At 42.3% G+C, this 25914-nt stretch overlaps 1 protein-coding gene and 1 pseudogene across 2 annotated transcripts in view; one reads left to right on the top strand and one right to left on the bottom strand.

Annotated features, from left to right (window-relative positions):
• GNAL (G protein subunit alpha L) overlaps nt 1-25914 on the top strand; it is a 230983-nt gene that overhangs the window by 8806 nt on the left and 196263 nt on the right. The gene's annotated exons all lie outside the window — the stretch shown is intronic.
• On the bottom strand, nt 19607-20876 carry LOC100966310 (annotated as a pseudogene). Its single transcript, XR_154679.2, has one exon. The product of XR_154679.2 is annotated as a medium-chain specific acyl-CoA dehydrogenase, mitochondrial pseudogene (transcript).

Raw genomic sequence — 25914 nt, 5'->3', positions numbered from 1 at the left:
CTAGTGCAGATAAACAAGAGTCCTGGCAAAGTCAGTGCAGACTGCAGGTCGCGGGGCAGACACCCCTGGTAAGGTGTCATTTTTGTGTCTCTTGTCCAGAAGGCAGTGGGAGAGGCACAGTTCTGAGTCAGAATCACAGAGCGTCCTCTGGGAAAGACAGGTCACAGGAACTAGGCCAGCTACCGATGTCTGTAGACAAAAGCTCCTTGACAGAGTGGGTCAGTCCACAGAGCAGGACTCAGAAGGCATGGCTGCACTGAGAGAATCAGGACAGAATGAGTGGGCAGGTACTCCCAGAGCACTCAGCCTCCTCCCCACTGATCACCCCCAGAGTCAGTGTAGATAAGCCACAAGTCTACTCCTCTCCTGATAGGGAAGCCGAGAATAGGGCCGAAGCCTACACGTGCCTGTGGAGTGAGCACACGCTGCAGATGTTACTTGTAGAACTGCGTGCATGTTGGGAGGGGTGTCAGTGCTGGGTCACAGGCTTTTCCTTTGTTCTGTAGTGGGGCATGTACCAGGTTCTGCCCAAGTGTTGTCAGGAGCCTGTGGCTCCATGCAGGACACAAGTCACACTCGTGCAGCTCAGAGATGGAGACAGACCCCCAGGACAAGGGCCAACTGGCATCTTCCAAGAGCCCTGCCCTATGAAGGAACACCTTTGTAGAATGTGTTTGTTTTGAAGGTTGACACCTTGATGAACCCCTCCTTCTCTGAGGGATTTGTTCATTGGGTAGAAGAATGTTAAGGTCCCACTTGGAGTGAATGAAGACAGAGCGCTTTGCACCGTGTCAATAGTTGTATCAAGATTCTGCATCTCCTTTGCATCTGTTTTGTTCAGAGTCTAGTTTGGATATGCTCTAGTTGACTTCTGTGACAAATCAAAGGTGTCCTTCTTGTTTAGGATATACAGAAAACTTTTTTGTTCCTGTAGGTTTTCATTATACTAAGAATTCAGTATGCCAAAAGGAATCAGTAAAATGTCACAAGGTAAACAGCCATTCAGTCCGTCTTCCTTTCCTGTGCCAGGAAGGGACAGCTACATAATTCTTTATCTCTGAAATTATTTTAACTGGTACTTTTTCTTAGAATTATTTTTTAATGTAACAACACACTGAACATTAGCTATTTGATAAGTGCTGTATGGAACTAAAAAGCACACAGAGACACTCTGTCTAATGGAGGATGCTTGTTTCATGTTCAGAGCCATTTCCCTCTTTTGGTCTGAAGATATTTTCTCAGCAGTAATGGTCTCATGTTTGGGCTTGGGTGGCAGTGAGCTCAGAGCATGGGAGGGCCAGGGTGTGGTCTCTGCATGGTACAGAGCACAGGGGCTGTCAGCCTGCTGCCTGTACCTGGCATCCTGGCGCTGTCAGCGGTGTCCTGCTCAGCCTCTCCCCTCACCTAAATCCCAGTGAGTGACCTGACTTTAACCAATTATACCACATGTTCATTTAGGAAAATACAGGATGGGTTTCTAGAGTAATTTCCAAATCCTGTCACTCATCCCACACTACAAAAGAGGTAGTATCAGTGGAGTCTGAGCACTTCAGGTCCCAATATGAGGGCCAGGCGGGGTCATGCCTTGGGACATGCCATATATCATCTCTGATCACACATGTGAGACACACCCTGTTTTCCCTGATGACACACCGCTCATGGCCTGGCTCACACAGTGTCTTTGGAGCTCAGCTGGAAATGCCAGGAAAGGTTCTTCTCCCTGCCATGATGTAATCCTGCCATCCAGAGCAAGCTTTGCTGCGGCCCCACTAAGTTCTGGGGCTCAGAGAGGTCCAAGGCACTGCTTATGGCCCGGGTTCTTAAGGCAGAGGATGGGGACAGTGAGGCATGGGCCTGGGGACAATGAGGAACCAGTAATAGTGTGTGCTCCACCTTCTGCCAGCCCACAGGAGCAGAGGGAGCCCAGCTGTTGGCCACTGGAACTTCTCCCCAGATCCTAGCAGCAGCCACATGGCCTGCTGTGGGGCCTTTGATTGCACCTCCTGCTTTTTTTTTCTCTTTTCTTCCTTAATGTCGTTATTTTTTCTTTGTTTTTCATCGAAGTTTGTTCTTACATGGAGCATTTTATTCTTTCCTATAAAGTTACTGAAGAGAGTGAAGGTGAAGTCCATTACCAAAATTTTTTTTAAATTCTACCAGCTTTTTCATATCATTGATAAATGTACAAAAACTACATGTGAAGTATACATTTGATTACTTTCGACATATGCGTACGGCTGAGAAACTGTCACTCCAGTGAAGAGTTAAACATATCCACAACCTCCTAAAGTGTCTTCTTACTTACCCCATTGTTTTATTTTATTATTTTATTTTGGCAAGAATACTTACCATGAGATCTAACAAATTTTTAGGTATACAGTGCAGTGCTATTATCCATGGGCCCAGTGTTGTACAGTGGATCTCTAGACCCTAATCATCTTGCATATCTGTAAATTTATATCCACCGAATACAACCGACCATTACTGCCCTCCCCCAACTGCCATCCTACTGCCTCATTTACCTGAGTTTGTTATAGGTGTGTGGTGTGCAGGGAGCCTGCGATGTTTCTCCGTCTGTGAGTGGGTGATCTCACTTAGCATGTGTTCTGGGTCATCTGTGTTACTGCGTGTGTGTGGACCCTTCTTTATTAAGTGTTGAGTAAGGATCCATTGTGTGCATATGCCAGATGTCTCATCTTTGAATGGCACTGATGTTGCTCCCATGCCTTGGTCATTGTGACCGTGGGAGTGCATGTCTCCTTTGAGATCCTGGTTTCAATTCTTTTGGATACATACATAGAAGTAGGCTTGCTGGATCATGTGCTAGTACTATTTTAAATTGTTTGCAGGAGCTCCATACTGTTTCCCACAGCAGCACACATGGCTTATGCTTTCCCCACATCCTCACCACTTGCTATTTTTTTGTTTCCTACTAAGCCATCCTAACTGATGCAAAGTGATATCTCATTGTGGTTTTGGTTTTCATTTCCCTGATATGTAACAATGTTGAGAATCTTTTCATAATACCTGGTGGACATTTGTATGTCTTCTGTAAGAAATGTCTATTTAAGTCTTTTGCCCATCTTTAAAATTTCAGATTAATATGAGGATACCATGAGGTTATTTTGCATTTGTTAGGTAGAGTCCAAGTTGTACTTGTGCCCCTTCCCCAGAAAGGGGAAGGGTACCCTACACCCTCACACTGTGCAATTAGGTGGGAGCATACTAATCTCCCTCCTGCCCCTTCCCTCTAGAGTAACTGTGTTTTTCTCTTGGTTTCATACTAGTATTGAGTACATTCGATACTTAACTTTTCTATTCTTGTGATACTTTACTAAGGAGAATGTTCTCCAACTCCATCCAGGTTAATACAAAAGATGTAAAGTCTTCATCTTTTTTTATGGCTGAATGTATCCCATAGTATACATATACACAGTTTATTAATCCATTCATGAGTTAATGGCTTTTGCCCAATTTTATTTTTTTTAATTAAATCATAGCTGTGTACTTTAATACTATCATGGGGTACAGTGTATTGTTTCTATATACAGTTTGAAATACTTTCATCCAACTGGTTAACATAGCCTGCATGTCATTTTCTTAGTTATTGCGTTAAGACATTTATATTCTACATTTAGAAAGACTCACATGTACCCTTATAAGATGAACCATAGGTGTGGTCCCACCAATCGCCCTCCCTCCACCCATCCTCCCCCGTCCCCTCCCCTCCCTCTCCCATTTCCCCTTCTTTGGGGCTATAATTGGGTTATAGCTTTCATAAAAAAGCTATAAATAGGTTTCATAGTAAGACTGAGTATATTGGATACTTTTTCTTCCATTCTTGAGATACTTTGCTAAGAAGAATATTTTCTAGCTCCATCCATGTAAACATGAAGGAGGTAAAGTCTCCATCTTTCTTTGTGGCTGCATAGTATTCCATGGTGTACATATATTTATTGATCCATTCATGGGTTGATGGGCACTTGGGCTTCTTCTGTGGCCTAGCAATTATGAATTGGACTGCAATGAACATTCTGGTACAAATATCTTTATTGTAGTGTGATTTTTGGTCTTCTCCATATGTACCTAGTAGAGGAATTATAGGATCAAGTAGCAGGTCTATTTTTAGTTCTCTAAGTGTTCTCCAGATGACTTTCCAAAAGGGACGTATTAGTTTGCAATCCCACCAGCAGTACAGAAGTGTTCCTTTTTCTCCAGCATCTGTGATTTTGTGATTTTGTGATATGGGCCCAATTTTAATTGGATTTTTTTTTCTTTTCCTTTTTTTTTGCTATTGAGTTGTAGAAGTTTCTTACATACTTTGGGAATTAATCCTTGATCAGATACAGGCTTGCTTAGAGATATTACAGGTACAGTTCCAGAACACATTAATAAAGTGAATATTGCAATAAAATGAGTCACATGAGTTTTTTGGTTTCCTAGTACTTGTTAAGTTATGTTTACACTATACCATAGTCAATTAAGTGTGTAAAAGTACCATATCTTAAGAACAGTATTTATACCTTATTTTAAATCTCATCATTGCCAAAAATGCTAATAATCACCTGGGCCTTCAAGAAGTCATAATCTTTTTGCTGTAGAAAGTCTTGCCTAAATTTTGGTGACTGCTGACTGATCAGGGTGGCGGTGGCTAAAGGCTGGGGTGGCTGTGGCAGTTTGTTAAAATACGTGACATTCACCTCAGTGAGTGACTCTTTCATGAAGATTTCTCTGTAGTGTGTGACATCATTTTACCTAAAGTAGTACTTCTTTTAAAGTTGGGACGATTCCTTTTAAACCCTGTTGCTACTTTATCAATTAAGTTTATGGAATATTCCAAATCTTTTGTTGTCATTTCAGCAGTGTTCACAGAATCTTCACCAGGAATAGGTTTCATCTCAAGAAACTACTTTACTTTCTTCATTTATCCATAGAAACAACTTTTTACCTATTCAACTTTTATCATTAGTTTGTAGCAGTTCATCCCCATCTTCAGGCTCCACTTTTAATTCTAGTTCCCTTGCTAGTCACATCTGCAGTTACTTCCTTCCCTGAAGTTTAAATCTTTTTTACTGATCAGCAGCTCTCAACAGTGAGTTCAGGGCCAGGTGTGCTGGTACACACCCGTAATCAATCCTAGCACTCTGGGAGGCCAACGCAGGTGATTGTGTGAGCGCAGGAGTTTGAGACCAGCTCAAGCAAGAGTGAGACCCCCATCTCTACTAAAAATAGAAAAAAAAAACCACCCATCTGGGTGTTGTGGTAGGCACATGTAGTCCCAGCTACTTGGGAGGCTCAAACCCAGGAGTTTGAGGTTGTTATGAGCTATGAGGATGGCATGTCACCCAACCCAGGGTGACGAGTGAAACTCTATCTCAAAAACAAAACAAAAGAAAACGAAACAGTGAGTTCCAGCCATAAACAGATGTACTGTCACCCAGGCTTTGTTGTTCCATTTACATAACACAGGCAGAGTAGATTTAGCATAATTCTAAGGACCTTAGGATTTTTAGAATGGAAAATGAACATTGACGTCATTAAAGTCAGCAGCTGCATTAACCCCTAACAAGAGACTCAGCCTATCCTTTGAACCCAGGCATTGGCTTCTCTGTAGCTACGAAAGCCCCAGATGGCATTTTCTTCCAATAGAAGCCTGTTTTATCTATACTGAAAAGCTGTTTAGTGTGGATACCTTCATCAGTGATCTTAGCTACACCTAGATCACCTGCAGCAGCTTCTCCATCTACGTCCACACCTGCTGCTTCACTTTGTACCATTATGTTATGGAAACAGATTCTTCCTTAAATTCAGAAACCAAACTCTGCTAGCTTCAGACTTTGCTTCTACAGCCTCCTCACCTCTCTTTGCCTTTATAGAATTGGAGAGACTCAGGACGCTGTTCTGGATTAGGCTTTGACTTAAGGGAATGTGGTCTGGTTTGATCGTCTGTCCAGATCACTCACACTCTCTCCATGTCAGCAGTGAGGCTGTCTCACTTTGTCATTCCTGTGTTCACCTGAGCAACACTTTTACTTTCCATTAACAACTTTCCTTTTGCATTCACAGCTTGGCTTACTGTGTAGCACAAGAAGCCTAGTTTTTGGCCTATCTCAATTTTTGACAGTTCTTTCTCATTAAGCTTAATCCTTTTTGTCTTTTGATTTAAAGTGAGAGATTCTTTCACTTGAAAAACTAGATGCTGTGTTAGGATTATTAATTGGCCTAATTTCAATATTGTTGTATCTCAGGAAATAGGGTGGATGAAGGAGAGGGAGAGTGATGGGGGAACAGCTGGTCAGTGGAGCCGTCAGAACACACACTACATTTATGGGTTAAGTTTACCATCTTATATGCACATAGTGCATGACACCCTCAAACAACCACAAAGACTGTAACATCCAAGATCACTGATTGCAGATCACCATAACAGATATAATAATGATGGAATATTTGAAATATTACAAGAATTACCAAAGTACAACATAGAAACAGTAAGTGAGCACATACTATTAAAAAGATGGTCCCAATAGGCTTGCTTAACGAGGAATTGGTATAAACCTCTAATTTATAAAAAATGCAATATATCTGAAGAACTATAAGGCAGAGTGCAATAAAACAAGACATTCCTGTATATGATTTGCACATGTTGTCTCCCATTCTACAGCTTGAATTTTCTTTTTTTTTATATTGCTTTTTTTTTTATTAAACATAGCTGTGTGCATTAATGCAATCATGGGTTACAATGTGCTGGTTTTATATACAATTTAAAATGTTTTCATCAAACCAGTTAACATAGCCTTCACAGCATTTTCTTAGTTATTGTGTTAAGACATTTATATTTATCCTACACCTAGTAAATTTCATATGTACCCTTGTAAGATGCACCATAGGTGTGGTCCCACCGATTACTCTCCCTCCACCCATCCTCCCCCTTCCCCTCTCCTCCCTCTCCCCTTTCCCTTCTTCTTGGGCTATAATTGGGTTATAGCTTTCATAAGAAAGCTATAAATTGGTTTCATAATAAGACTGAATACATTGGATACTTTTTCTTAAATTCTTGATACTTTGCTAAGAAGAATATGTTCCAGCTCCATCCATGTAAACATGTAAGCATAAAGTTTCCATCTTTCTTTAAGGCTGCATAATATTCCATGGTGTACATATACCACAGTTTATTGATTCATTCATGGGTTGATGGACACTTGGGCTTCTTCAATGACTTAGCAATTATGAATTGGACTGCAATAAACTTTCTGGTACATTTATCTTTGTTATAATGTGATTTTTGGTCTTCTGGATATATACTTAGGAAAGGAATTGTAGGATCAAATGACAGGTCTATTTTTAGATCTCTAAGTGTTCTCCAAACATCTTTCCAAAAGAAACGTATTAGTTTGCATTCCCACCAGCAGTGTAGAAGTGTTCCCTTTTCTCCACATGCAAGCCAGCATCTCTGGTTTTGGGATTTTGTGATATGGGCTAATCTTACTGGTGTTAGATGGTATCTCAAAGTAGTTTTGATTTCCATTTCTCTGATGATTAAGGATGATGAGCATTTTTTCATGTGTCTGCAGGCCATGCACCTGTCTTCTTCAGAAAAGTTTCTCTTCAAGTCCCTTGCCCACCCTGAGAGGGGATCACTTGTTCTCTTCTTGCTAATACATTTGAGTTCTCTGTGGATTCTGGTTATTAAACCTTTGTCAGAGACATAACCTGCAAATATCTTTTCCCATTATGAGTGCTGTCTGCTTGCTTTACGTACTGTGTTCTTGGCTGTGCAGAAGCTTTATAGTTTGATCAGGTTCCAGTAATGTATTTTTGATATTGTTTCAATTTCCCCAGGGGAGGGGGGTGCTCCTCATAAAATATTCCACCCAGGCCGATTTCTTCAAGAGTTTTCTCTATACTTTCTTCTAGTATTTTTATAGTTTCATGTCTTAAGTTTAAATCTATAATCCAGTAAGAGTCTATCTTAGTTAATGGTGAGAGGTGAATTTTCACTCTGTTGATTGTATCCTTGGCCTAGCAGAAGCTCTTTAGTCTGATGTGGTCCCACTTTTCTATTGTGGCATGTGCTTTTGGTATGATACATGTGTCTAAGTAATCATTGCCAAGGCCAATGAATGTCAAGAAGCTTTTCTCCTTTTTTTTTCTTTTAGCAGTTTTACAGTTATGATTCTTAAATTTATGTCTTTAATCTGTTTTGAGTTAATTTTATGTATAGAGTAGGATAAGGTCCAATTTCATTCTCATATATTTAGATACATAGTTTTCCGTATACTATTTGTTGAAGAGAGTCGCCTTTCTCCATTGTCTATTTTGGTACCCTTGTCAAAGATACTTGACTACATATAAATGGGAATTAATTTTTGAGGTCTCTTATTGTGTTCCATTGGTTCATATATATGTCTTTATGCCAGTGCCATACTGTTTTAATTACTGTGTCTTTGTAATATGTTTGAAATCAGAAAATGTCATACCTCCAGGTTTGTTCTTTTTTCTTAAGATTTCTTTGCCTACTTAGGGTATTTTGTGATTCTACATGAATTTTAGTATTTTTTCCTATTTCTATATAAAAATGCCATTAGGATTTTCACAGAGATTACATTGAATCTGTAGATAGCTTTTAGTAGTATGAACATTTTAACAATTTTAAGTTTTCCAGTTCATGAACCTAGGATTTTTTTTTTAAACGGGGGTTTTCTTTTCACTTCTCTATCACTGTTTTGTAGTTTTAGTATACAAGTCTTTTACCACCTTGGTTATTTTTTGATGTTGTTGTAAATGGGATTGTTTTCATAATGTCACTTTTTGGTAGTTCATTGTGTATAGTAATGCAACTGATTTTTATACATTTTATTTTTATGCAGTAATTTTGTATCCTGAAACTTTACTGAATTTATTTATTCTAACAGTTTTGGGGGATCTTTACATATAAGATTATGCCATTTGCAGACAGATAATCTTGTTTATTTTCATTTGAAAGCCTTTTATTTCTTTCTCTTGCCTCATTTTTTGGCTAAGGCTTTCTAAACCATGTTGTTGACTAGAATTGGTGAGAAGGGGTATCTTATTCCTGATCTTAGAAGAAAAACTGCTAGTTTTGCATCATTGAATCTGTTGTTATCTGTGGGCTTTTGCATATGGCTATCTTAGTCTACTTGTGTGGCTGTGAAGCAGTACTTGAGGCTGGGTAGTTTATACAGAAAAGAGATTTTTGGCTTATAGTTCTACAGACTATACAGGAAGCATTGTGTCAGGATCTGCTTTTGGTGAGGGCCTCATGAAGCTTCTGCTCCTGGCAGAAGACAAATGGGAACAGATATCACATGACTAAAGAAGAAGAAAGAGAGAGGAGGGAGGTGCCAGCTCGTGGGAACTGAGAGTGACAACCCAGTCATTACTAAGAGGAGGGTGCCAGGCCATTTGTGAGCAATCCACTCCCATGGCCCAAAAGTCTGCCCCACCTTCAACACTGGGGATCACATTTTAACATGATGCATAGAGGGTCAAATGCTGTGTTCAGGTAAATTTCTTCTAAACCTAGTTTATTGAGAGTGTTTAATCATAAAAGGGTGTTAAATTTTGTCAAATGCTTTTATTGCATCTGTTGATATGATCATGTGATTTTTCTCCTTTATCCTGTTAATGTGTATTACAATAATTAATTTGCATATATTGAGTCATCCTTGCATCCCAGGAATAATGTGCTATTGAATTCAGTTTTAATCATTCTGTTGAAAATTTTTGCATTTGTGATTGTCAGGGACATTAGACTATTGTTTGTTTTCTTGTGGTATCTTCTCTTCATGCTAAGAATAATTTTATAAACCAAAAGCATGTCCACAGCCATGTGTATGTCAGAGAAATGCTGGCTTTATAAAATGAGTTTGGAAATGTTTCCTCCCTCTTGTTCAACTTTTTTGCAAGAGTTTAAGAAGAATTGGTGTTACTTCTTCTTTAAATGTTTTTTGGTTTTTTATTCCTTTTTTTTTTTTTTTTTGAGACAGAGTCTCACTCTGTCACCCTCGGTAGAGTGCCATAGCGTTGCAGCTCACAGCAACCTCAAACTCTTGGCCTCAGCCTCCTAAGTAGCTGGGACTACAGGTGCCCACCACTATACTCCTGGCTAGTTTTTCTGTTTTTAGTAGAGACAAGGTCTCACTCTGGCTCATGCTGGTCTCAAACTCATGAGCTCAAGCCATCTTCCCACCTTGGCCTCCCAGAGTGCTAGGATTACAGGTGTAAGCCACCATGCTTGGTGTCCTTCTTTAAGTATTTGGTAGAATTTACCAGTGAAGCCATCAGGTCATTTTGGGGAGGTTTTGGATTACTGATTCAATCTTCTTATTCATTATTGGTCTGTTCAGAGTTTCTGTTTCCTCATAATTCAGTCTGGGTAAGTTGTATATTTCTAGAAATTTGTCCATTCTAAATTATCCAACCTGTTGGCATATAGTAGTATTTTGTGAGCCTTTTTGTTCCTGTGGCATTGGTTGTAATGTCTCTACTTTCCTTTCTAATTTTGAGTCGTCTCTCTTTGTCTCTTATTCTAGCTGCAGTCATCAATTTTGTTTAACTTTTCAAAAAAAAAACCTTAGTTTTATTATTTTTTTCTGTTTTTCTATTCTCTATTTTGTTTATTTCTACTCTGTTCTTTGTTATTTTCTTCCTTCTGCTAAGTTTGAGCATAGGTTTGTTGTTCTCTAGTTCCTTGAGGTATGAAGCTTGCTTGTTTGTTTAAGTCTTCTTTTTTTTGATCTAGGCATTTATTTCTATAAACCTCCCTATTCTTATTGCTTTGACTGTATCCCATATGTTTTGTTATGTTGTGTTTTCATTCCAATGTTCTCAAGATATTTTCTGATTTTCCTTTTGATTTCCTTTTTGACTCATTGGAAGGAGTTGTTCAGGAATGTGTTGTTTAATTTTTGAATATTTGTGATTTCTCCAATTTCTTCTGTTAATTTCTCATTTTATTCCATTGTGGTCTGACAAGATACTTCACATGATTTTAATCTTCAATTAGTTAAGACTTGTCTTGTGACTTAACATATATTAGGTCCTGGAGAACATTGTGTGTGCACTTGAGAAGAATGTGTATTCTGCTGCTCTTGAACAGAATGTTCTGAACCAACTGCTTCTTTCTTAACTTTTGTCTGTGTTTTATCCATTATTGAAAGTGGAGTACTGAAGTCTCCTACTATCGTGTCACTGCCTATTTCTCCCTACATATAGGTGCTTTGTTGCTGTGTATTTATAATTGTTAATTCTTACTAATGAATTGATCTTTTTTTTTTTTTTTTGAGACAGAGTCTCACTTTGTCACCCTCAGTAAAGTGCCATGGCATCACAGCTCACTGCAACCTCAAACTCCTGGACTCAAGTGATTCTTTTGCCTCGGCCTCCCAAGTAGCTGGGAGTACAGGGACCCACCACAACGCCTGGCTATTTTTAGAGATGAGGTCTCACTCTGGCTCAGGCTGGTCTCAAACCTGTGAACTCAGGCAATCCACCTGCCTCAGCCTCCCTAAGTGCTGGGATTACAGGCGTGACCCACTGCACCCAGCCTATGAATTGATCTTTTTATCTTTGTCTCTTGTGACTATTTTGGACTTAAAGTTTATTTTGTCTGATAGAAATACAGCCACCCTTCTCTTTTGATTACCATTTGCATGGAATATCTTTTTTTCCATCTCTTCACTCTTGGCTATGCCAGGAGTAACAGAGACAAGAAAAGGGGGATAGGGAAGGACTCCATCCCATGTCAGCTGGGGTAGCCAGTACCTGATACTCCTGGCCTGTGGACACCAGGGAATGCCACTCGGGATGCTGTGCTGGTCTCAGAACACTAAAACACTGATATTTAATTTCTTCATGCTAACTAAGAATAAGTTTATCAGCCAAAAGCATGTCCACAGCCACATGTACACAACACAGTGACTTCTATGAGCACTGTGAGGAAATACCACCTGGAGGAGAACAAGAAAGACTGTTTATCCACAACTTGCTATAGCAACAGAGTTGCTGCTTGTCGCTTGCATCTGGTGGACTCAAAGGCAGGCAGAGAAGTGGGAAAGCTTTTTATTGGAAAAAGACACTGTGCCCTGAGTGGGGGCTATGACTGGGGGAGGCTGCAGGCTGATGGCCCAGACAAGCATGGCCTCTGTGGCTGGTTGGGGACATGCTTGGCTTTCTCTACTCTGTCCTAACTTGGAGGTAGGAGCAAAAACCAGGCAGGCTGACAGTCATCAGTCAAGACCTGGCCATTCTGGGCCAATCGTTACCAAGGTCATTGACTTGCTTCTGGTGCCTGACGCTGGCTAGCACCTCGGCTGGTCTGGTTGCTGCAGGTTGTGGGTCAGAGTTCCATGTTTGCATCGTCTGGAGATTGTTGATATTTCAAGATCAGCAGAGAACCCCTGCTGTGCAATGACAGAACAGGCTCTTGTCCAGGGACCTGCTCTGAATTTGGGCTTTGCCTTCTCTGGCAGGTTATCTAGTGCCTCTGAGTTCTCTTACCTGGATTACAAAATGGGGGTAAGGACTTCCCAGAAAAATTACTATGAAAATTAATGAGGCCTCGTGACCTGAGCAGGGCCTGGTGGGTTCTCTTGCCCTCTCTTTCCTGTCACTAACCAGTTCAGAGAAGGGATACAGGACAGGCCTGACCAGCTCTCCTTCCTAGCAGCATTTGCATTTCAGAGGGTATGAGGCCCAACTTTGAGAAAAGGGAATAGCTTTGGAGTGTGGGGTTTTTGAGGAGCATCTGCAGTACCAGCACTAAATGCCATGACAAAGATCAGTGAAGAGAAGGTTTAGTTTCTCCTCCTATGAATACTTCTTGGGCTTTGTGCATTGGCTCACACCTGTAGTTTGAACATTTGAGGAAGCTAAAGGGGGCCAAAGTGGGAGGATTACCTGAGGCCAGAAATTCAAGACCAGCCCAAGCAACAGAGCAAGACCCTTCACTACCAAATGAAATAAAATAAAATAAAAATCACACAAGACAGTTCCAGCTGCTTGAGAGGCTAAGGCAGGGTGATGGCTTGAACCTAGGAGTTGTGAGTGAGCTTTGGTCTTGCCACTGTACACTAGCCAGAGTGACAAAGTGAGATTCTATCTCAAAATAAATCGAATTAAATTAAGACTCATGTTTCCGGGGACTTGCCCAGTAGGCATCTCTGCTGTGTACCTTTACAGCCATCAGTTCAAGGATAAAATAATGCACACAGAGGTGCTGAGGGGCTGTACCACAGGAAGTGATGAGGACAGTTTTGTTGAGAAGGTGGACACTTAAGCCAAGGCCTGAAGGAGGTAAAAGAAGACCAGGTAACTCTGAAGAAAAGCATTTTAGGATATGGAGAGACAGGTGTAAAATGCCTGTAGGTTTCCAGAAACCCAATGTGTTTAAGGAACAAAGCACAAGCCAGGGGCCAACCAGGTAGGAACATATAAGGCAGTAAAAGGAGCTGAGATTTTACTCTGGCTATTCGTAATGACCGAGGCTGCAAGCAGATGGTAGCAGTGGAATGATAAGCATTCAGTGTCTGAATAGACTCTGAAGCCAAACTAACACTTTGCTGATGAATTGGGTATCTGTGAGGGAGAAATTGAGGAGTCAAGAGCTGTTGTTATTTTAGGGGAAGAGGTGAATAAAATTTATTGAGCACTGCCTCGGTCTATTCTCAGAACAAAACATTGTAACTAAATACATGAGGCTGTTGTATCTGAATTCTATAATTACTAAGAAAAAATGTGTCCTCACAATTTAAACTGAGACACCAGACCCTTGATTGCTGACGATTGAAGGAATGGTGGTATTTGATCTGGATTTTTTAAAAGTTTATTTTAGCCAGGCATGGTGCCTCATACCTGTAATCCCAGCACTCTGCAAGGCTGAGGCAGGTGGATCCCAGGAGCTCAGGAGTTTATGACCAGCCTGAGCAAGAGCAAGACCACATCGCTATTAAAAATAGAAAAAATTAACCAGGCATTTTGGCAGGCCCCTGCAGGCCCAGCTACTCCGGAGGCTGAAGCAAGAGGATCACTTAAGCCCAGGAGTTTGAGGTTGCTGTGAGCTATGACATTACAGCATTCTACCCAGGGAGACAGAGTGAGACTCTTTAAAAAAACTTAAAATTTTTATCTTCCTTACATTCTTCAAAGAAAACTGATAGCCACAAAGATGTGTTGGAGAACATAAGCAAGGTTGCTCAAGGGTCACATCCTCATAAAAGATACCTAGGATTACTGCATTCCAGTCTAAGGCGAGGTGGATAAAATCCCTTCCTTTAATGACACCAGTGTTTTACCCCCCAGAAAGTGGATTATGGCCACCATGAGACTGCCAGGCAGCTAGACAGCTGGGTGTGCCTAATACACAGGGAAAAGAAATCCGTGACAATCTGATTCAAACAATCTGATTCATACGATTCAAACGACATTAGTGTCACTGTTGGCATTAGTGCCTGAACTCGGGATGCACAGTTGGGGTATGACCTTTGATGATAAACACAGCACACCCACAGTTCCTTGAGGCATCCGAGTGGCTGACACTCACCCAGGAGGGATGGCAGGAGGGATGGCGATAGGTTGTGCAGAGAGCCCAGAGCAGTGCCCACAGCACATAGCCAGAAGACTCACAGCAGCTTGTGTGAGAAAGGGCCAGTGTATGAGAGAGCAATCACTGGAAGTTTGCACTCACACCACCTCAGTGCAGTTCTGGAGCAGGGCCTCTCACACTTCAGTGTGCATGTGGGTCCCCAGGGACTCTGGTAAAATATAAACACAGATTCTGATTGAGGAGGGTCAAGATGGGGCCCAAAGTTCCATGTTCTTTGTAGGTGCTCCGTGAACTGACTGTGCTGGACTGGGGACTGTGCTTTGAGTAGCAAAGCACATCTAGACCAAGAGTTAGTAACTGTCTCTGGAGGGGAGCAGGTTTATGGGCCAATATCCCAAATTAAGGGATATTATGTAGGTACTTATCTAGTGAGAGATAAAACAAATTTTTACCAAATGTTTATTAATGAAATTCAACATATAAATGTAACAAGAATAATTGAGTATAATTTTTGGAAGGTAGATCTACTAATGAGAATGATACTGTTCTGGGGGGGGAGGGGTAACATTTCACTTAATTGGGGTTCAAAATAAGTGTTCCCTATCTTGAAATTCCTCCATTTCCTAACGCTGACTTCTAATGAGATGTTATGCATCTTATCTTTACAAATGTCTTTCTCTCAGGTAGTTCCAAGTATGGATATCACTTCTCAAGCATATGACTTTAATTGAGCATGTTCACTTAGAAGGCATTTATAGATTCTATTTGATTCTTCTCTTGATATCTACCTTTTAGTATTCCATTACATTGTAAACTAATCTCCCAATTGAAGGTTAAGTGGAAGATCCTTGATTGCAGTCAAATGGATTTCAGAATTGGGAAATTTCCTTTGTATTATTTGTGTCAAGTTCTGAAAAATTCCCCTGGAATTGTCATTTGAGCTTGGAAAATGTTTCTGCTGCAAATGTGTGTGCTAGTAGGAACTATACTTCCTGACAGCACAGGAAGTATGCAAAGCAGCTGCACTTTACTTCTGAATCAAACAATATTAGTGTCACCTAGATGACTTTATCACAATATAAGATTTGCATGTAAGTGCAGTTTTCCCTTATAATTTCGGTTGAATGACTCAAGAAACAAGTCTTCAACAAAAGCTAATTCCCAAAGCAATTCAACGTTCAATAATAGAGACTGTCAAAGGTTCTTCTAAAAGAATTCTCATCTCAACCCTGAGCTCAAAAACTCACAATAAAACTTTACCACTACTAAGCCACAGAACTGCTGTAGGGTGATTCAAATACTCAGCTTCTGTTTTTGCTGTACATTAATGGAACCGAAGAGACAGTGTCCAAAAAAGTAAATAAAGTTCATTGCTTATACTAATGGTTCGATAAAACAGTTCATGACAAGTTCAGATATAGTATTCTCTGCAGAGTACTTGGGTACGAATTAAACAATAAATAACTATGGGATTCAAATGCCTTACATTTTTACGAACTTTGTAAATTTGTCCAACTTAGCGTTTTCCTGTTCCATATCCATTTCTGCCACTGTTAGTGGTAACTTATCTTAGTGGATTCTACTTCAGCTCTACTGAATTAATGTATTCTGAATATCTTTGAAAATATCCTCTCCGCAAAGACTGTTCACAGAGGCTAATTATACAGGCACTCTGAACTTGGTATAGACTTGCTGACTAAACAGTAACAACTTATATTATGATATGGGCCTTCCTGCAAGGGCCTGAGGTTTGCAGGAACCAACTGTTAACATCATGAGCCAAAAGAAAAACCCTTCGAAATTGCTCACCTTGATCTTGAATTGATATTATGTTGTTCCCAAAGTTCTCAACTCTTTTTGCCAAAAGGCTAATGCAGTAGAGCCTCCATAGCTAAACACCTCCCCTACATTGACCACCTCCCAAAGTTGACCTAATTTTCATAGACTGGACATGCACCACATGTACGTCTCAGTACAATAGGCCTAATTCCTTATGTTTACCAGTTTGCCACAGTCTCTTGGGTGGTCAACTTACAGAGGGTATACTTCAGTTTGTTCTCTCTGGATACATTTCTTCAGCTGCTGCAATCAAGAGTGATCTAATTACCACCAGCATATTGTTTTTCTGACTTGGCTAACTAATGAACTACTCAGAAGCTTACCTTGGTGAAGAAAATTTTTCTGTGATGAGACATTCCATTTTAAGTTTTCTGATTTTTCTGATCATTGCTTTTCTGTGACTTGGGAATCTTGTGATGTGCTAGATTTGCTGCTAGTTATTGTATTCTTTTGGCAGAGGTTTATGTCATTGAATGGATCCTTCACCATCTAATTAGATAACAAATAATGCACACTTCACTGTGCTATGAAAATGCGACCTTCAAAATCCACTTGTATTTTGTTTTGACAGAATGTATAGTCAAAATAAAATGTACTATGCACAGCATGAAAGTGGCCGGGGACAACACACGTAGGAATGAGTGCTGCTGTGTTCCACTTCAACTTTGTAAGCACCAAAATTTGAATACTTCACATGTCATGAAATATTCTTTTTTTTATTTTTTTGACCATCTAAAAATGTAAAAATTATTCTTAGTTGATATAAAACAAGTTGCATTTACCTTACAGGCCAAGGTTTGCTTAACTTCTGGTCTAGACTCCACAGATAATCTCAAACATATTAATATATATATTACAAAAGATCATTTTTATCAAGAGCAATAACCATCTCCATTTATTATCATGAATTCAGTACACACATATTGAATGTGTGGAGGAGTGGCTCAGTGGGCCTGTCACACACAAGGTGGTTAATGCAGGTGTCTCACGCTGCTGCAGCCTTTTCCATCAGTGTTTCCAAACTCAGGTTGAGTCCACAGGAAGCCCAGTACCTCCAACCTGCATGAATGTTCTTGGAGGCCTCACCCTGTCTTCTGTGTGTGGGCCTCTGAGGGGGAAGTCACTCCAGGTCGGTGGCCTGGCACACTAGTGGACCCTCTCCCCAACTCAGCTTATACCATTTCATACACAGAAAGAATTCCCTTCAGAGGGCTTGAGAAGTGGGTTTGGCCGAGGCTGAAGCAGAGGAGCTGCTCCTGAGAAGGGAGTCACACACTGGAGAGAGTAGAAAAGAGCTGAAAGCCTCATGTGTGTGTTTCCTGTGGCTGCTGCTGCTGCTGCTGCTGATGACGATGACACAGGGTCAGTGGCTGGAAGCAGCGGGAGCATGTCATCTTCCATTCTGCGGGTTAGGAGACCCACCATGCTGGCACCAAGGACTCAACAGGGTTTGTTCCTTTCTGGAGACTCTGTGGGGAGTCCGTCCTTGACTTTTCTCATTTCAAGAGACAACCCACATGCTTTGGTTGGTGGTCCCCTGTATCCTCAGTGCCAGCTGAGTTGGGGAAGTCCTCATGCTGCCATCTCTCTGGCCCTGTCAAGGATGCCTGTGATGAAATCGGGCCCACCAGGATAATCCAGCATAACCTCTGTTTCTTAAGATTGGTTGATTTGGGCTCGGCGCCTGTGGCTCAAGCGGGTAAGGCGCCAGCCACATACACCTAAGGTGGCGGGTTCGAATCCAGCCCGGCCCGCCAAGCAACAATGATGGCTGCAACCAAAAAAAATAGCCGGGCGTTGTGGCGGGCGCCTGTGGTCCCAGCTACTTGGGAGGCTGAGACAGGACACTCGCTTGAGCCCAGGAGTTGGAGGTTGCTGTGGGCGTGATGCCATGGCACTCTACCCAGGGGGATAGCTTGAAGCTCCGTCTCACAAAAAAAAAAAAAAAAAAAAGATTGGTTGATTTGCAGCCATCATTCCTTCTGCATCCACAGTTTGCCTTTGACATGGGCCCAGCATGTCCCAGGCTTAGGGCTGCGGATGTAGACGGTTCTGGGGCCCAGCACCCCCACTTTGTGCCTGGACATCTCACCCCATTTGATCACATTTTCTGTCACCTCACCACAGAAGTGAAAAAGCATCTCTTTTGCTGTTGTCTTTCATTGCTCTTGTTCTTCATTTCTGTCTGTTTTTGTTTCTCTTTTGTAATTTCAGGTCATGGTTAAGAAAGTTTTACAGCAGTGCTTCTCAAACTTCACTGTATGTGAGAACCACAGGAAGTCTTGCTCTGACTATTGGGCCACGACCTCAGTGTTTGATTCCTAGTCCTGCAGTACCAAGAATTAAGCATTTCTGACGAGTTCTCAGGCTATGCCTATACCCTGTTTCAGATGGCTGTTTGCACAGTGTGCTGTGGTGTCAAGCCTGCTGCTGTGTGCCTTACTGCCTTTTTTTTTTATAACCACTGAATAATTTTATTTAAGTTCCTTTTCAAAATGCATACACATGAAATTGTGTACAATAGACCAAAGGCTACCTACAGACCAACTGAGTCATATAAAAATATTTTAAGGCAAGCTTTGATTTATTTTAATAAAGCTAAGTGAAATGTGGGCTCAAAACTATACAAGAATTTCAAGAAGCTTCTTGAACTTGTATGAAATAAGGGGGTTAATATGAATATCAAATTTTTGACTGTTCCTCCCTCTCTTTGCAAAACTGAAAGCAAATGCTTTCCACGTGGCAGTAAAATGAGCACTAAAAATAATACTGTTAAGGCTACATGGTCACTGGTAAGTTGTTTGATGGTGTCCACGTCTACATTTCTCAATGTAAATTTGGAACATTCTGAATACTTTATAAGCCCACTTTTCTGTCACTTGTAAAACAGTGGAATCCAAGGAATTTTTGCCACTTTAACACATCATAACAAGTGTATTTTTCTTTGTTAATTAATACAAATACATTGGTACTAAGACCAACACATAATTTTAACAAAACCAAATCTGTTTTAGAAAAGGGAAGTCATAGAGTTAAATAAAGTACCTACTACTTTTGGAATCAGATGCTTAGATATAGTATTAGAGTACTCATTTTTATTTTCACAGGGGAAATGTTAAAGCCCTTTCTTTTTTCTGGACCTTAAATAAGTGAATCATGTTCTAGTTATCAATGATGAGTGATGTTTTTACAGCAATCTCTTTAGTTTTTATACTTGCCAATGTGTTCTCAGGCTATAATAAGCCTTTGAATTTGTGTAGTACTTTCATAAATCTGATAGATCTTGGCATCCCTCATTAGTTTCTCTACAGGATATTCTGTATTAAATCCGTTGCCTCCAAAAATCTGCACAGCATCAGTAGCTACCTGATTTGCAATATCTCCAGCAAATGCCTTTGCAATAGAAGCATAACAGGTATTTCAGTGACCAGAATCAACCTTCCAGGCTGCTCTCTGGTAACTCAATCTAGCTAGTTCATCTTTCATTGCCATTTCAGCCAGCAGAAATGTTATCCCTTGGTGCTCTACAATTGGCTTTCCAAAAGTTTTCCTTTCCAGGGCATACTTGGTAGCTTCATCCAAAGCTCTTTGTGCTAATCCAACAGCACCAGCTGCTACTGGAGGTCTGGTTTTATCAAAAACTCCCATTGCAATTTTGAAACCAGCTCCTTCACCAATTAAAACATTTTCCTTAGGCACTTTCACATCTTCAAAGACAATTCCTCTAGTATCTGAACATCACTGGCCCATGTTTAATTCCTTTCTTCCAATCTGTATTCCTGGGGTATCTGCTTCCACAATAAACCCAGTAAAGGCTTTGCCAGCAGGAGCCTTAGGATCTGGATCAGAACGTGCCAGTAAGAAAATACCCATTAGCTTTTCCTCCATTGGTTATGCACATCTTCTGACCATTAATAATATACTCATCTCCTTTCTTTTCTGCTTTGGTCTTCAAACCAGCTACATCAGAGCCTGCTCAGGATCTGTTACACAGTAGGCACACATCAATGGCTCTTTAGTCATTCTCCCCTAATACTTCTTTTTTTGCTGATCATTTCCAGCAATAATAACAGGCATTTGTCCCAAAGAATTTGCTTCAATAGCAATCTGAACCCCAGTGCATCCATAAGCCAATTCTTCAGTTATTAAACAAGCATCAAAAGTTCCAAGTCTGAGACCTCCACAACTCTATGGAATGTGTATATTCATTAAACTGAGTTCCCAAGCTCTTGTAATTAGGGAGACAGGGTATTCACCAGTTTTATCATATTCTGCATCAACTGGTATTATTTCCTCTCTGGCAAATTTACGAGCAGTAGCTTGAAATTCTTTCTGCTATTCAGTGAAATGAAAACTATATCCTAATCCTGGTTCATGTTTTGGGATAGCTTTTGTATGTTGTGATCTCCAGCCAAAATGGGAAATACTTCTCAGGATCCCACAGCTCCGCCTGAACCCCACTGCCATGCTGCCTCCCAGATTGGCTTCTGCAACCCCTGGGCCGACCTGCAGCGTCTACACAGCCCCTTACTGCCTTTTGATAGGATTACACGTGTTCTAGACATTTGTCACTGGTTTTGGACGCTGCATCTGCCCCTCACCCTGAATTTGGTAAGTCCCCAGCGTACTTGCTTTCCTAAGCTCTCCTGAGTCAGAGCCCTCATCTCTCTGGGAAGCTGAAGAGTTCCGACAGGTGCTTCCTGGCCCCCTTTGCAACTGCAGCCCAGCTGGGAGCAGACCACCCCGCAGGCAACCCTCTGCCCTGCGCCAGCAACTAGAGCAAGAAGCAGGCACCTGAGGGCCACATGCAGTGCCCAAAGAGAGCAGTGGTGGCTGTCTGGCAGCAGGTCCTGAGCGTGAGTTCTCAGGGCTGCACCCACAAGGTGGCAGCAGCTAGGTTACACTGCATTATTTTGGACACTGCTTCTTGCTGCGTAGGCTCTGAGCTCTGGTCTGTGAGCAGCCCTGTTTTTTTTTTCTTTGTTTTTGTTGTTGTTGTTGTTTTAACTAATAGACTTTATTTTTAGGGTAGTGCTAGGTTTATAGAAAGGTTGAGGGAAAGTACAGAGTCCCATATCCCACAGCATCTGCTATTAACACCCTGCATCAGTTAGTGTGCGTGTTGGTGAGCAAAAACAAACATTGGCAACCACAGGCTCACAGCTGCAGTGCACGCTGTGGTGAGGCTGATGTTGATGACATGTGCCCCTCCTGTTTATCCTATTCTCTCCTCTAACCCCTGGCAACCACTGATGTTTATACCATCTTCATGGTTTTGCCTTTTCCGGAATGTCGTATATACAGAATCATACAGCATGCAGCATTTTCAGATTGGCTTTTTATTGATACGTGTTAGCAGATTCTGTACTTGTTTCCTAGGGTGGCCTGAACAAAGTGCTGCCAACTGTGTGCTTGTACAGCAGAAGTGGTTCTGCCCATTGGGAGGGCTCCCTTTGCTACTGTCACCAGGGATGGCCCAGACTGGGGCTGCGCTGCTACAGCTGTCCACTTCCAGGTGAAGCCCGCACATCTGCACAGCCATTTGTATGCTGAGATTTCTCCTCTGTCAGCTGATACATGGGATTCCCCATGAGGCCACAGGTGCAAGCTGGGAAGGGAAGGTAGCCTAGCAAGAGTGGGTCCATGGGCATTTGGGGGGCTTCTTCATGTGACCAGCTTGTGCCTGCAGGGCCTGCTTGGGCCCAGCAATATGTGTGCCCTTCCATTTAGTAATGAAGCACCACAGTGCACACAACCCAGCTCAGGCCACGAAGGGAGTTGGTGACCCATAGTCAGCAGTCAACTTCCTCTAGAGTCTAGCACCAGGCTAAGAGCTGCCCATCAAATGCTCTCCAGGCTGTGATCCACCTGCAGGGGCTGCAGAAGGCTCCAAGGATGTCCTTGTTGCCAGAGACACCCTAAGCACCGCAGGATCCACTGGCTCCCATGGCCATGTGGCACAGCATCAGCACCTATACCAGAGCCTTCTCTTGCTCTGCACCTGCCTTAAAACTAGCAGCAATCTGAGTCACAACAAGTGGGCCAGAGCAGCACTCTCAAATTTTATGACCAGAGTTGTTTCCTTCCAGAAGTCACATACTGAAGTTCTTAACCCTGGGACCTCAGAATATGGCTATTTGGGGACTGGGGCTTTAAAGGGTAATTAAGGTAAAATGAGATTAGGGTGGCCCTAATCCACTGTGACTGGGATACTGATAAGAAGAGGAGATTAGGACACAGACTGACCACTGAAACACGGGGAGAAGACAGCACGTACAAGCCAAGGAGAGAGGACGCAGGAGAGACAGAACACCTTGGTCTCGAACTTCTAACTTACAAAATTGTGAGAAAATAAATTTCTGTTGTTTAAGCCACCCAGTTGGTGGCAAGACTTTGTTATGGCAGACTCATATACCACAGGCTCCTGTTTCCAAACTATCATATGGTTAGAGTCACACAACATGCTGCCTTTTCATATTTTCCACTTAGTAGTGTGCATTTAAATTCCTCCCTGTCTCTCTGGCTTGACGGCTCAGCCCTTCTTGTCTGCAAATGGTAGTTTATCCATTCATCTGTGGCCTTCTTGGCTGCTTCCAAGTTTGGCGGTTATGAACAAAGCCATGGGAAACATTTGTATGTGGATTTCTTGCCCAGAGCCCCACGTTGGTCCCTCTCTGTACCCCATCTCTGCCAGCTTCTCCATGGCTGGAGCTTGTCATTCCACAGGGTGCCAGGCACCCTGGGCCTTGGACACCCCCCCCCAAGACCCTTCCACTTGCTGACTTTCACCTTGTGGGCCACAGTCTAGGCCTCTCACCTGTCTACCTCTCATTTGGAGAGCACATACCCCTTTCAGGGCCGGGTCCTTCCCCGCTGTCTCGTTGGCCATCTCCTCTCCTGTCCTCTTCTCTCCTCTCCCCTCCCCTCCTCTCTCCTCTCCGTCATACTCTGTCGCCCTGGGTAGAGTACCATGGCGTCATTATAGCTCGCAGCAACCTCAAATTCTTAGGCTCAAATGATCTTCTTGCCTCAGTTTTTCTATTTTTTAGTAGAGATGGGGATCTCGCTCTTGCTCAGGCTGGGCTCAAACTCCTGAGTTCAAGTAATGCACCCGCCTCAGCCTCCAAGAGTGTGGCATTACAGGTGTGAGCCACTGCACCTGGCCCACCTCAGCCATCTTTTCATTTCCTAGTCCACCACCTACCTTTTAAAATAAATTTAGTACAAATACGAGTTGATTCACAAATCAATGGTGTAGGTCATAGGACAGGAGGTGCCCACAGATTAACATCGCGAAGCTAGGGGTGAACAAGGGTTAAAGTCCAAAGAGAGAAAATGAGCTTTGGCGTCAACAGCTTGGAGTTTAAGTGCAGCCACCTTCTCCCCTGGCTGAGGCCCCCTCGACCCCCTCAGCCCCCTCTAGGACCTCTCTGCATCAGTCTCCTTATAAGATTTCTGGGGGATTAGATGTGAAGTTTCTAGACAAAAGCTCTGTTGCCCTCCTTGCCATTGCCTGTAGCTCCTTCAGAGGAGCCCAAGCCTGCATGCCCCTCCTGGAGCCTGACAGAGTGCCCTGTGCCAGGGTTCCCACCATGAAGTCAGCTTTGCTGCTTACAGAACCCCAGTGTCCAAGGTTAATCACATCAGTGAGCCATGGCGTGATCTCTGCGAGCTACAAGAGCTTGTAGACTTTGACCTTTCTGAAGCTTTGCCTCCCATTCAGCAGTGGACTGTGCTGCTTTGCTTGTAAGTGGTGTAGGAGCCCATGTGCCACTCAGGAGCTAGAGTGTTGAGAAGCATATTCCTAGCCTTCAGCCATCCTGTGACCTAGTGTCTTGCACGCACCTTATTGCACGTCCACACTCCTGAGAGACACAGCAGCCTTTTGGGCAGCAGGTCCCTGTCACAGGACTTCTATCAGCAGATACCAAGAAAACAGCCACTGGCCAGCACCTCCTGTGCTCAGGCAGTGAGGGCCTGTGGGATCCTAGTTCTACACATAGCTAAGCCCAATGTAAAATTTCTTTACAGTGCAACCTGGTAATGTTTCCATGTGTCCCCTTAAGAAGAGATCTAAACTGCTCTTTTTCTAGTGTTTGCATTTGTTTTTAAATGCTGTAGACTTGACAAGAAGCCCAGGGGATAGACATGTTTTCTTGGACAGAATTTGCTGACTCTGTTCTCCCTCTTTTCTTCCCTCTCCCTCCCTATCCTGCCAGGCCTGGCATGCTTCTGCCATGTCTTCAGCCTGCCTCACTCTCCTGCTTGACTGTGTCAGCGTTTAGCTCACAGGGACCCTTGCGCCTCCCTGTCTTCATCATCCACACTCCATTAGTCAAGCTGCCCTTTACTCTGACCTCACACCCGCCCTTCCTCTGTCTGCCTGGACTGGGCCCTTTCCCCTTAGCCCAGGGTTACTGCCAAGGGCCCCAGACTAGTGTTTCTGCCCTAAGTTCTTTTTACTCCAGCTATTCCGGTGTTCCAGCTGTTGCTGGTTATCTTCCCAAGACCTCTAGAGAGCAGATCATGTCTGTGTCAGGGCATCCTGCACACCCGCAGGCTGCCTGCCACAGGGCTGGTCCCTCTTAAACCAGGACACTTTCACTATGTTCCTTTCATGCAAACTGCATTGCACCCTGAGTCTCACTTGAGCACATGCTCCTGCTTCTGGGCTTTCTGGTCCCAAAACATCTTTTTTTTTTTTTTTTTTTTTTTTGTAGTTTTTGGCCAGGTCTGGGTTTGAACCTGCCACCTCTGGCATATGGGGCTAGGGCCCTACCCTTTTGAGCCACAGGTGCCGCCCCCCAAAGCATCTTATAGCAACTCTGTCTGTTCTAGTCTTAACCACCTTCAGGTTTATCACCAGGGCTGTATATTACTTGCTGTGTCTTCAGTACTTTGCATAGATCTTAACATAAAATAGGACCTCAGTACATTTCTGCAGCAATAAAATATTTCACTTTTTCCATAAGGCCTGTCTGATGATATGAAAATATTTTCCCAAAGCAGTGTGTTTGTTTACTGTTGTTTTAGTAATACTTCTTTTTTTTTTAATTAAATCATAGCTGTGTACATTAATGCAATCACAGGGTACAGTGTGGTGTTTTCATATACAATTTGAAATACTCTCATCAAACTGGTTAACTTAGCCTTCATGTCATTTTCTTAGTTATTAAGACATTCATACTCTGCTTTTAGAAAGATTCATTTGTACCCTTGTAAGATAAACCATAGAAGTGACCCCAACAATCACACTTCCTCTACCCATCCACCCCCCGCCACTCCCCTCCTCCCTTACATCCCCTCTCCTTCCCCCTCCCCATATTCTAAGGCTATAATTAGGTTATATCTTTCCTATGAAAGCTATACATTAGTTTCAAAATAGGACTGTGTACATTGAATACTTTTTCTTCCATTCTTGAGATACTTTACTAAGAAGAACATTTTCCAGCTCCATCCATGTAAACATGAAGGAGGTAAAGTCTCCATATTTCTTTTTTTTTTTTTTT

This window comes from Otolemur garnettii, unplaced genomic scaffold (assembly GCF_000181295.1).
Source record: "Otolemur garnettii isolate 467f Iridium unplaced genomic scaffold, OtoGar3 scaffold00176, whole genome shotgun sequence".
NCBI classification, from domain to species: domain Eukaryota; kingdom Metazoa; phylum Chordata; class Mammalia; order Primates; family Galagidae; genus Otolemur; species Otolemur garnettii.
This window is presented reverse-complemented; position numbering and strand designations above follow the sequence as displayed.